Consider the following 12,535-nt stretch of genomic DNA (forward strand, 5'->3'; position numbering starts at 1 on the left):
ATTAAAATCATTTAAAAAAGAACAATTAATGAAATTATTAAATAAAGTTATTAATTAAAGTCATTAAAAAGCACAAGAACACGTTTGTAGATTCACAATTCAACTTATATATACATACAATCAAAAGATGTCCTACAGTGAAATCATATAAATTTACAAACTTTATCATTAACAATTAGTCAGAAGTGCTCACTGCTCCCCAAATATTCTTCTGTCGATTAAGGGATATATATGACTAAATAACATTGATTGCATAAATTGTGACAGGCAGCAACATGTAGTGAAGTGTGTAGTATAAAATTTGAAAGCACTTTTCATAAATAACCTGCAATATGACTTGGAGTGTACAGCAAAATTCTTAGGCATTAAAAATGAATGGTTGATGGTGATCTAATAAATTTCAGTTAAATCTTTTAGACTTGAGGAACCTCAACATTTAAGGATGACAGTCCAACTGTATCAGGGCTATTTAACTGATCTAGTTGTTTTTTGCCTCGACGAAGCAAGTACTCAATATGAAGAAAATTCTTGCGATCAATTTGAGAGGAATTGTAGCGAAACTCAGCTGAAACTATTGACTCGATTTTGCTTCTTACTTCAGGAGATTTGGTGCGTGCTGCACGCAAGAATCCTCGATATAAAGCAAGCACTTGCTTCTGCATCCCTGAAAGCCTTGGCCCGCTGGAACCTCCTCCCATTGCGATACCCAGCAAAGTTTATCTTTACCTAGCTAAAGATCGGAACTACCTGCATTGTATGTACTTAAGGCATTATAGTTTATGAATTTTTTCAAGCTACTAATGAAATTAACTTGCAACCAGACCGAGAAAGCATAAAATGACTACGTAGTTTGCCTTCGTATTCAATTTATGCAATGTTAGGATAACAAAGATTAGATGTTCTACATTCCATTTTCAGAATAATTTGAAGGGAACAAATTGTAATAACCAACAAATTCATACCATAATTTCACGGAAGGCTTGAACAAGTTTAAATGCATTCAAAATTTCGACTAATCGGTGTATGGTAATTGGTAGGTCTGACAACCTTCGGAATGTTGAGTTATCAATTATCCCTCGTTTTGTTTACCTCTTGACACCCTTTTCTGAAGCAACAGGCTTAATACTATTTCAGAAAGGTGCTGAATGAGTATTCTTCACGAGAAGTGTGATGATTTATCTTCATAAAGGGAGTAGCTTGGATGACTAACTGCAAATATCCTTGTTACCCCTTAACCCAAACTAAAAAACAGAAGACTAAACTATGTACCATCATTTCTCTCCAATATACTAATCATGCTTTCACAAAAGCTAACATCTCCAGTTTGTATTGGCTATGAAATACAAAAAATAGTCAGTTCCAAATTTCGCAACTAACATGAAAGTCAAGGTAGCACAGAAGATCAGCTCTCCACAGGCAAAGGGTAGTTAAAAATAAAATTAAATATTTCCCAAAAATTTGTACGATAGAATTAAAAAAGAAATAAATGATCATAACATAAAGGTTGAAATTGTATAGGAAAGAATGATCTCAAATGTCTGGGTCTGCACAAATATGCCATATATGTTTGAATGTTGTATTTATTGGAGCTTCGGCCCTTGCTTTCCACAAATTTGGATCAAGAGGATGACTGATTGATTTTGGTTCTAAACAGAAGAATAAATAGATTGGAATATGAAAACTAGACTGAAAATGGTTAAAATATTATCCAGAAAAAGGGCGAAAAAAATCCAATGGAGACCTTGTTTTTTAAGAATATCTCTAAGGTAATAATTTCATTTCATACTTTATACACGTTCTTGTCCCAAAATATTAACATAGACCAAACAGTTTAATAATTATCTTAATATTTATACTACCAAATCAGATTATTTATCACTTCATAATCAGTCACTCTATAATCCCATCAATTCAACCAAGCACTACCTTAAGTTATAAATCCATATAGTTTTTTAACTTGAAAATGACATTAAAATGTTACAAATTCTCTAATGACCATGAAGGACAAAAATTTTCAAGGATTGCACCACAGGATGGCTTCATTCAGTGGTCCAAGAAGACAGAATTAAATGCTTATTATAATAAAAATCTTCCATATATTAGAAGATAGCCAACTAAGGATATATGGCACCAGATAAACAATTCAACCAACTAATTGAATATCTGTTCATTTCCCCCTTCTTTAACGAAATTCACCAATATATGTCGACATAAAAACAATGAGAATTTCGTCATACAAAGATTATCACATTTTAATTTCTCAACACCATGAATATTATCTCAAAAACACCATAAATCATGAATGTAAGTGTGAACATCATGCCAACTGTTATGGGGTCCCCAGCAATCTTAGGCCCAAACAAAGGAGATAAGCCCATAATTAAAATTGTGTACACCGAAGGAATAAAAGGCATGAGAGGCGTGGAGACTGTCATTCAGTTCTTAACCTTTTGAGAGATGTTTGCTAGCTAATGCTAGGGAGAGGTGTCGTGTACTGAGGAAAATCTCTGGGATAATCTTCTTGTTATCTACTTAAATATCAATATACAAAATTCTTATTTTCGTTCTATTGTTGCTTGATTAATTCTGCATTTCGATTCTGACACAAACTCCAGGACCATAACACAAACAGAAATGAAATACAAGCGCAACATACATTACAGACGGTCTGAATTGTAGCAAAATGAGAAAATTGATTGAAATCTAGCAGTCGAGAAGTGAGAGTTGCGAGAACCTGAAATTCCAGCAGTAGCAGTAGCAGTAGCAGCAGCAGCTAGCAAATTTCAGCAGAAGCTAAAAATTCCAGCAGAAGCTAATATTTCAGAAGCTGGTATTTTTCCAGCAGATTGGAATCCAGCAGCAGACAACAGATAAAATCCAGCAGCAGTAGCACGAAATCCCAGCAGACAGTTACTAATTCAGACCATAGCTTGTAACTGAAGCATTTAACACGAATTAAAGATTGTTAATGTCAGATTATGGCCTTAATTGGGAGGCTAACAGTCATAATTTCACCTATAAATATCACCCTCAAACCTCTGAATTGGTTTACCAAAAATCTGGAGTTATCACTTGAAATTAGAGCTAAGAGAGTACATTTTCGAAGCTGTAAAATCCAGTAGTAAGGCAAGCAGATTTCCAGACTTCAACCGAAATTCTTTAAGCAAATTACGGTAAGTGGGCTTATGTATAAATATCTTGAAACCCGTTTGATACTTCTGTTTCTAAATTCAGTTTCTGTATGTTTGATTTCTGATATATGATTTTGAAGCACTGAAACTCCCTGGTGAACTAATGGTAAGAATATATATTCTGAACATTTCTGAATTCTGATTCTGATTCTGGCCTCACCCCTTAGAGGAGAAAACATATAGGGGACTGATATCAGTTTAGCCATGAAATTCACTAACGTGCTCAGTGCTTACTAATTCTGATTTCTGTTCTGAAAAGATGAGTTTCTGTATATTATGGTATTACTGTTTTTGTTGAAAATGGTTTCGAAAACTGGGAGTTATTCCCGCCCCTGCTTACTGAGTGACAACCATATCACTCACCTACTAAACTCATCTCAGATAAGAACGAGGAAGAAATAGTAGAGGAGAAAGAGCAGATCCAGTTCTGGGGCTGGTGAAGAAGATTATTGTTTTCAGTTTATGTTATGTTACGTTAATTCCGCTGTATCTGTTAAGGCAATGTTGTGTCTGGTTTTACATTTCCGCTGTAAAACATCAGTATCCGAGTTGTAACAGACAATTGATTTATTTCGTATTATGAATAAAAGACTGGTTTCTGAATTCTGTACTCTGAGGCTTGTTTTTGTCGAATGTAAATTTGAGAACAACGCCGGTGTCAACCAACCCCCGTCCCGGGGCGTGACATTGAAGTGGTATCAGAGCGAAACCGGGTTTCATAATCTGGGGAGGAGGAACTAGAAATAATAAGTTCTTATAGACTTCTGAAAATAAGTTCTGAAAGTTACTGATAATAAGCTACTGTAATAGACTACTGAAAATAAGCTACTGAAATAGACCACTGAAATGATAGACTGAATACGTACAGTAGGACAATCAGTAGGGAAACAAATCAGTAAACCAGTAGATCTGAAACCAGAACCAGTAGATGGAAACCAGAACCAGTAGATGGAAATCAGTAGACCCAAAACCAGTAGCCCGAAACCAGAACCAGTAGACGAAATCAGTAGGTTTGAATGCAGAAGACTGAGTCAGTAGACTCGGAATGCAGCAGACTGATTCTGACAGTGCTGAAAAAGCAGCAGATTGATTGCAGTAGCTGCAGAATTTCAGTAGACAGTGCACTCCAGCAAACGAATGCAGTAGACTTTGTTAATGGCATGGAAGTTGAGGTGTTTTTCGCGCAAACTTCAAACGGCAATAACTTTTGATCCAGAAGGAATTTTTACTATTAAGAGTAGGCGTTGGAAAGCTCTCGACGAGGAAAACCTAACTAGAACCATTTAATGTTCTAGCACCGCCGACGAACCCCAAAATCCTTCTTTAAGATAGTGATATCATCATTTCCGTAAAAATTTCCAAAATTTTGAAACTCTGAGGAATTTTCATTTTCAAACGGCTTAGTATTTTTGCACCAAACTTGGTACCATTCATGTTCTTGATGTGAAGGATTTTTAGTAAATTTTTCACGTCATTCTGAGACCGAAAATTTTTTGAGCCATTTTCTTCTACTAAATATTATAGGCATACTGATTCTATTCATTCCAGTAATTATTGTCTATAGTTCGACTTGTATTCTTGATATCGTTTCTGAACCTTCGCTCTCATGTTTTGGATGTAGGATATGGCGGACCAAAGTAGCTACATTAAGAGCTTAGAGAGGAAGCTAGAAAAACTCAAAGAGAATAACTACTGCCTAGAGTTGGACAAAGATGAGTTAGAGCGTCGAACAGAACATTTGAGGTGTGATGTTCAACGTTATGCTCACTATCTGCATGAGGCAGAAGAGAGGAGTAGGAAGGCTCGAGAAGAGTTTTAAACCTCCCAAGAGACTGTGGCAGAATTCATCGAGTTACGTGATACACTAGTTGAGAAGATCCAAATACTCAAGGATCAGAATCACCAACTCGTGCACCAGCATAATCAGTATAGTGAACAGACTGATGCACATATTCATGAGTTGCAGAGTACTTGCAGAGTACTGTTGAAGTTCTTAGTGACCAGAATGCAGTTCTGCATGGTCATATTGAACACCTACAAGCAGTAATAGCCAACCTAGATGAACCCGAGGAGGATCCCGAAAAAGAAGAAGAAATCGAAGAGGATCCTATGGATTTGGGATTAGGAGAAGTGATAGATTAGAACATCAGTAGTGGCTTTCTTTGTAATACCACGTGTTCCATTTGCATTTATGTTCTCATTTTCGATGTTTGGTTGTAATTGCACTTTCTTGAGGAATCAATAAAATTTATTTCAATCTATTGGTTTCATATTTAAACTTTGAGCAATTACTCTATCATCGTGCTTCATTTGTTTAGTCTCTATTCTGCCATCAACCTTAGAACTTTCTTAATTGTAGGAAATGGACGGACAACCAGTTAGAAACAATCGCAATCCTCGCTACGGCAACCGCAACAATAACCGAAATGATGAGGATGCACAGCAACAACCACCACAACCACAACCAGCAGTTGGCCTCAGTCAGGTGGACTTGATGGCTATAGCCACGATTGTGGCAACCACGCTACAAGGGTCAGTGAATCCTAATGCTAACCAGCCACCGCCACCACCTCCTGCTCAGAATGGGACTAAGCAGCACTATGAGGCTCTCCGAAGAGCAAGAGTCCCTAACTTCGATAGAAGCTCCGATCCAGAGGTCGGACAGAATTGGATGAAAGAGGTGGAAAATCATCTTCGATTACTTGAGGTTCCACAAGGGATCAGAGTAGATGTGATTACACCTTTTCTTGTGGATAAAGCTGCCAAATGGTGGGAAGGAGTCTCACCAGCTATGTTAGAGGTGGGACCTATCACTTGGCAAAGGTTCCAAGAGGCATTCCTGAGGCAGTACTTTCCAACAGCAGTTCGAGTGCAGAAGCTGTCAGAATTTGAAAGCTTGGTTCAAGAACCAAACATGACAGTGGTGGAGTATTCATCCAAGTTCCACTCATTGGGAACTTACTCCCCAACCATCATGGGAGACGAAGCCTTGAAGATGCATCGCTTCAAGAAGGGATTGAACAGACGTATTCAATCTGCCCTTGCTGTTATCGAGCCCAATAGTTTTGATGAATTGATGGGAGCCGCCAACAGGGCTGAGAATGACATCAAGAGGCGTGAAGACGAGAACAAACTAAAACGTCCTCAGCCAAGCCAGTACCAATCGGGCCAGCAATTCAAGAGGCCTAGGTTTTCAAGCAACCAATTTACCAGTGCTCCATCTAAAGGAACCACTTCTTCTCAATCAAACAAAGAAGGAGTCAAGTGCCAAACTTGCGGATTCACACACACTGGTGAATGTCGTAGGAATTCTGGAGCTTGTTTCCGTTGTGGAAAGATGGACCATCGCATTGCTCAATGTCCTCTTCCAGACCCAAGGAACGGACCAGCAGGAGGAACAACTCCAAACAAGCCTAAGGAGAACAAGCCAAATGCTCGAGTTTATGCTATCACTCAAGAGGAGGCCGACAACTCAAATGATGTCGTAGCTGGTACCATTCTAATCAATAATATAACTGCTTATGTGTTATTTGATTGTGGTGCTACGCATTCATTCATGTCTAAGAGATTTGCCAAGAAGTTAGGAGCTAAGCCTGATAACTTAGAAGAACCATATAGAGTAGCAACTCCTGCTAATCGAATTTTAGAAACTCGCACTTTATATCGGAATATTGGTGTTCTCATAGAAGATCAGAATTTCAAGGCAAACCTAATCCAACTAAACATGGTGGAATTCGACGTAATTCTTGGGATGGATTGGTTAGCCAAGAATCATGCTTTAGTGGACTGTCATGGAAAGACGGTAACCATCCAAGCTCCACACCAAGAGAAACTTTTATTTCATGGCAAGACAAAAGAACGAAAGACTCTTCTTTCTGCTTGTCAAACTTGGAAAGCCATGAAAAGTGGAGAAGAAGTTTACCTAGCTATGTTAAGCGAGGTAAAGAAAGAAGGAACCACACTGACACTAGAAGAGATTCCAGTGGTACAAGAGTTTGCGGATGTCTTTCCTGAAGAACTCCCTGGCGAACTTCCCGATCGCGAAGTGGAATTTGAGATTAACTTAGTGCCCAATGCTACACCAATCTCAAAAGCACCGTATCGAATGGCTCCAGCAGAATTGAAAGAACTCAAAGAGCAACTTCAAGAGTTGTTGGATAAGAAGCAGATACGACCAAGCGCATCTCCATGGGGAGCTCCTGTCCTATTTGTAAAGAAGAAGGACGGAAGCATGAGAATGTGTATTGATTACAGAGAGCTGAATAAGATCACAGTCAAAAACAAGTATCCGCTTCCAAGGATAGATGACTTGTTTGACCAACTCAAAGGAGCTTCAGTCTTTTCCAAGCTTGACTTAAGGTCAGGCTACCACCAACTGAAGGTCAAGACAGACGATATTCCGAAGACCGCCTTCAGAACAAGATATGGACACTATGAGTTCATGGTAATGCCATTCGGTTTAACCAATGCTCCGGCAGTATTCATGGATCTCATGAACAGGGTGTTCAAACCATTTCTTGACAAGTTTGTTGTGGTATTCATCGACGATATTTTGGTATATTCATCAAGTGAAGAAGACCACAAAGAACATCTTCGTCTCACCCTCCAGACACTGAGAGAAAAGGAACTGTACGTCAAATTCAAGAAATGCGAATTCTGGCTAGAGAGCGTCGCATTCTTGGGACACATAATATCAGCAGCAGGAGTATCTGTGGACCCTAAGAAAGTCGAAGCAATCTCAGATTGGCCTAGACCAAAGACTGTGACAGAAATTAGAAGTTTCTTGGGATTAGCAGGCTATTACCGAAAATTTGTTGAAGGATTCTCTTCAATAGCCATACCCCTCACAAAGCTCACACAGAAGAACTCTAAGTTTCAATGGAATGAAAAATGTGAGCAAAGCTTCGAGACTTTGAAAAAGAAACTTACCTCCACGCCAGTGTTGGTATTACCGATGGAAGACAAAGATTTCACAATCTACAGTGATGCATCTAAAGAAGGTTTAGGATGTGTACTCATGCAAGAGGGAAGGGTGATTGCATACGCATCAAGGCAGTTGAAGCCGTATGAACAAAATTACCCAACGCATGATCTCGAACTAGCTGCAGTGGTATTCGCACTAAAGATTTGGAGACATTATCTTTATGGAGCCAAGTGTGAGATTTTCACCGATCACCAAAGTCTCAAATATTTGTTCACACAAAAAGAACTAAATATGAGACAAAGACGATGGATCGAACTCATGAAGGATTACGACTTGACAATAAGCTACCATCCAGGCAAAGCCAACAAAGTAGCAGATGCTTTAAGTCGAAAGAATATGAGTAAGGTGATCCTGACATCACTTTCAGCACAACCATGTCTTCGAGAGACAATCAAGATGAGTCAAGATAGAGATTCCGCTTTGGTGAAACTAAAAGAGCAAGTTAAAGAAGGGAAACCACAAGATTTCGAGACGGATAACAAAGGAATCTTGTGGATGAAAGGACGATTATGCGTACCAGACATCGATAACCTTCGACAAGAAGTAATGTCTGAGGCACATAAGTCGAAATTTTCAGTCCATCCTGGAAATACCAAGATGTACAGAGATTTGAAGAAAAATTTTTAGGTGGAGTGGAATGAAGAAAGACGTGGCAATATTTGTTTCCAAGTGTCACGTGTGCCAGCAAGTCAAGGCAGAGCACCAAAGACCTGGAGGACTTCTGCAACCTCTAGAAATTCCAGAATGGAAATGGGAACATATCTCCATGGACTTTGTTGTCGGGTTACCAAAGTCTATACAAAGTCATGACGGCATCTGGGTAATCGTAGATAGACTCACAAAATCTGCACATTTCTTACCTGTCCGCATGAATTATAATTTGGACAAGCTAACCACATTGTACATGAATGAGATCGTACGATTGCATGGAGTTCCAGCTAGCATACTGTCAGACAGAGATCCGAGGTTTACATCCCGTTTTTGGAAGAGCTTTCAACAAGCTATGGGGACCAAAATTACTCTTAGCACAGCCTATCATCCTCAGACCGATGGCCAAACAGAGAGGACAATTCAAACTCTAGAAGATATGCTGAGAGCATGTGCTCTAGACTTCAGTGGTAATTGGAGCGAACATCTGCCCTTAATCGAGTTCGCGTACAATAATAGTTACCACAGCAGCATTGGAATGGCACCATACGAAGCTCTGTATGGACGAAAGTGTCGATCACCACTGTATTGGAATGAGGTAGGGGAAAAAGCCATTGTTGGACCCGAAATGATCCAAGAAACAGTGGATGAAGTTGCCGTGATCAAGGAGAGATTAAAAGCTGCACAAGATCGACAGAAAAGCTAGGCTGACCTTAAAAGAAGACCCGTGGAATTCGAAGTTGGAGAGAAGGCATATGTGAAAGTGTCACCCATGAAGGGTGTTATCCGATTCAATAAGGCTGGGAAACTGAATCCCAGATACGTCGGACCATTTGAAATCCTCGAGAAAGTGGGAACACTTGCTTATAGATTAGCACTTCCACCCGACATGTCAAGAATTCACAATGTATTCCACGTTTCGCAGCTGAGAAGATATATTTCTGACCCTAGTCATATTCTTGAAGCTGGACCACTGTTGGTTGAGGGAAATTTAAACGAAGAGCTGAAATATGAAGAAATTCCGATTCGAATTGTGGATAACAAAGACCAAGTACTGAGGAGACGAACTATTCCATATGTAAAAGTACAATGGTCCAATCACACTGAAAGAGAAGCTACTTGGGAGTTGGAAGAAAAGATGCGAGAACAATACCCTTACCTTTTTGAAGATCATGCATAGCCAAGTTTCGAGGACGAAACTTCTCATAAGGAGGGAGGGATGTGAGAACCTGAAATTCCAGCAGTAGCAGTAGCAGCAGCTAGCAAATTTCAGCAGAAGCTAAAAATTCCAGCAGAAGCTAATATTTCAGAAGCTGGTATTTTTCCAGCAGATTGGAATCCAGCAGCAGACAACAGATAAAATCCAGCAGCAGCAGCACGAAATCCCAACAGACAGTTACTAATTCAGACCATAGCTTGTAACTGAAGCATTTAACGCGTAATAAAGATTGTTAATGTCAGATTATGGCCTTAATTGGGAGGCTAACAGTCATAATTTCACCTATAAATATCACCCTCAAACCTCTGAATTGGTTTACCAAAAATCTGGAGTTATCACTTGAGATTAGAGCTAAGAGAGTACATTTTCGAAGCTGTAAAATCCAGTAACAAGGCAAGCAGATTTCCAGACTTCAACCGAAATTCTTTAAGCAAATTACGGTAAGTGGGCTTATGTATAAATATCTTGAAACCCGTTTTATACTTCTGTTTCTAAGTTCAGTTTCTGTATGTTTGATTTCTGATATATGATTTTGAAGCACTGAAACTCCCTAGTGAACTAATGGTAGAATATATATTCTGAACATTTCTGAATTCTGATTCTGAATTCTGATTCTGGCATCACCCCTTAGAGGAGAGAACATATAAGGGACTGATATCAGTTTAGCCATGAAATTCACTAACGTGCTCAGTGCTTACTAATTCTGATTTCTGTTCTGAAACATGTGATATCTGGATTCTGATTTCTGTTCTGAAAAGATGAGTTTCTGTATATTATGGTATTACTATTTTTGTTGAAAATGGTTTCGAAAACTGGGAGTTATTCCCGCCCCTGCTTACTGAGTGACAACCATATCACTCACCCACTAAACCCATCTCAGATAAGAACGAGGAAGAAATATTAGAGGAGAAAGAGCAGATCCAGTTCTGGGGCTGGTGAAGAAGATTATTGTTTTCAGTTTATGTTATGTTACGTTAATTCCGCTGTATCTGTTAAGGTAATGTTGTGTCTGGTTTTACATTTCCGCTATAAAACATCAGTATCCGAGTTGTAACAGACAATTGATTTATTTCGTATTATGAATAAAAAACTGATTTCTGAATTCTGTACTCTGAGGCTTGTTGTTGTCGAATGTAAATTTGAGAACAACGCCGGTGTCAACCAACCCCCGTCCCGGGGCGTGACAAGAGTGATGGAGCATATATTGCAAAAGGGAGATAATTTCAAACTCTTAAATACATTTGTTGAAGACTAATCGAGTTTTCGTCTTTTGGAGAGTATGCCAAGGTTATTATTCCATCATATGGGTTATTTCTGGTATTGTTGAAGTGTAGAAGGAATGATTTTGAGAATACATTTTTATTTATGCATTAGCCTTTACAAAGACAACCCACAACTATTTATAGTAGCTGAACACATACTAGAAACGTAATATGGCAAAACACGTTTATTGTGATGACCCAACTTAGCTTACACTAGCTAACAGGTATGCTATTCCCTACTTTTGGCTAATTAAGTGGTGTTTTATTATTTAGTTCTGTGAGATTTTGCACTTCTATACCCATGCATTATTCCTTCTTATTTCCATTATTTCTGAAATATTGGATTCCAGTTGACCAAAAGAGAACAAATCCTTGAAATTCATCCAAATTGCAACCCAATGCCACAATCCTTATAGCACTCTTTATTGGAATATTTATGAAATCCTATCTAAATCACAATTATTCCAACTTATCGATAGATGAATTGTTTGGTAATATTTATAGGGTATCAACATTGAGAAAGCAGAAAACACAATCTATCCATCCATTCTCCAAAAAGTTGGTAACAAGTGTGTGCATCTAAGGTGATTGGTAACAAAAACTCCTGAGTGTATGTGTAGAAATGTACGCACAATGTCAAGAGGCAATACTGCGTAAAGCTTGGCCAAATACCTCTCACATTGAAAGACACACAATTCCAAAATAATAACAGTAGAGAAAATGTGCAGTAAACAGCAAAAAATGGCAAAGAAAATAAAAAATCGGGAAAATTTCAATTCACCAGACACTATTTAGCTGAATCACCTGAGGCTTTCCACGTTGAACAGAAGCGACCAAAGTTCAAGCAATGATGGCATTGATACAACCACTGGACCGAGAAAAAGAATCCTGCCAAAATTCCAAATAGTACAACAAATTAAAACTTGGATTCAATTCACCGTCACCTTGGGAGAATTTCAAAGGAAAGAAAATGATATATGTAGAAAGGAATTTCGACAAATAGATTGTGATCAACAAACAATTCAATGGCATAATCTCCAGATGGAGAGAGGACGAACCACCGCAGAAGTGAAGCTCAGGATCTGTTAACTAATGGGTTTGGGCCCAACATAAATATAGCCCAGTTTGCTGGTATTTATTTTTGTTCAACTGCACAAATTACTTGTCTCGTGGGCCCATTTGATTATTTGGTACAATATGTATTTTTTTTTTGGGTAAAAAATAATGGTAA

At 38.5% G+C, this 12,535-nt stretch overlaps 1 long non-coding RNA gene across 1 annotated transcript in view; it reads right to left on the bottom strand.

Annotated features, from left to right (window-relative positions):
• Positions 1-292: 292 nt before the first annotated feature.
• The window catches only part of LOC142522134 (uncharacterized), a 36,251-nt gene continuing 24,008 nt past the window's right edge, over positions 293-12,535 (bottom strand). Inside the window, exons 2-3 of the long non-coding RNA XR_012814387.1 lie at positions 12,109-12,339; positions 293-747 (exon numbers count right to left, since the gene is read on the bottom strand). This is a non-coding gene — a long non-coding RNA (uncharacterized LOC142522134). The remainder of the gene's footprint in view (positions 748-12,108; positions 12,340-12,535) is intronic.

Source organism: Primulina tabacum, chromosome 13 (genome assembly GCF_025594145.1).
Source record: "Primulina tabacum isolate GXHZ01 chromosome 13, ASM2559414v2, whole genome shotgun sequence".
Classification (NCBI taxonomy): domain Eukaryota; kingdom Viridiplantae; phylum Streptophyta; class Magnoliopsida; order Lamiales; family Gesneriaceae; genus Primulina; species Primulina tabacum.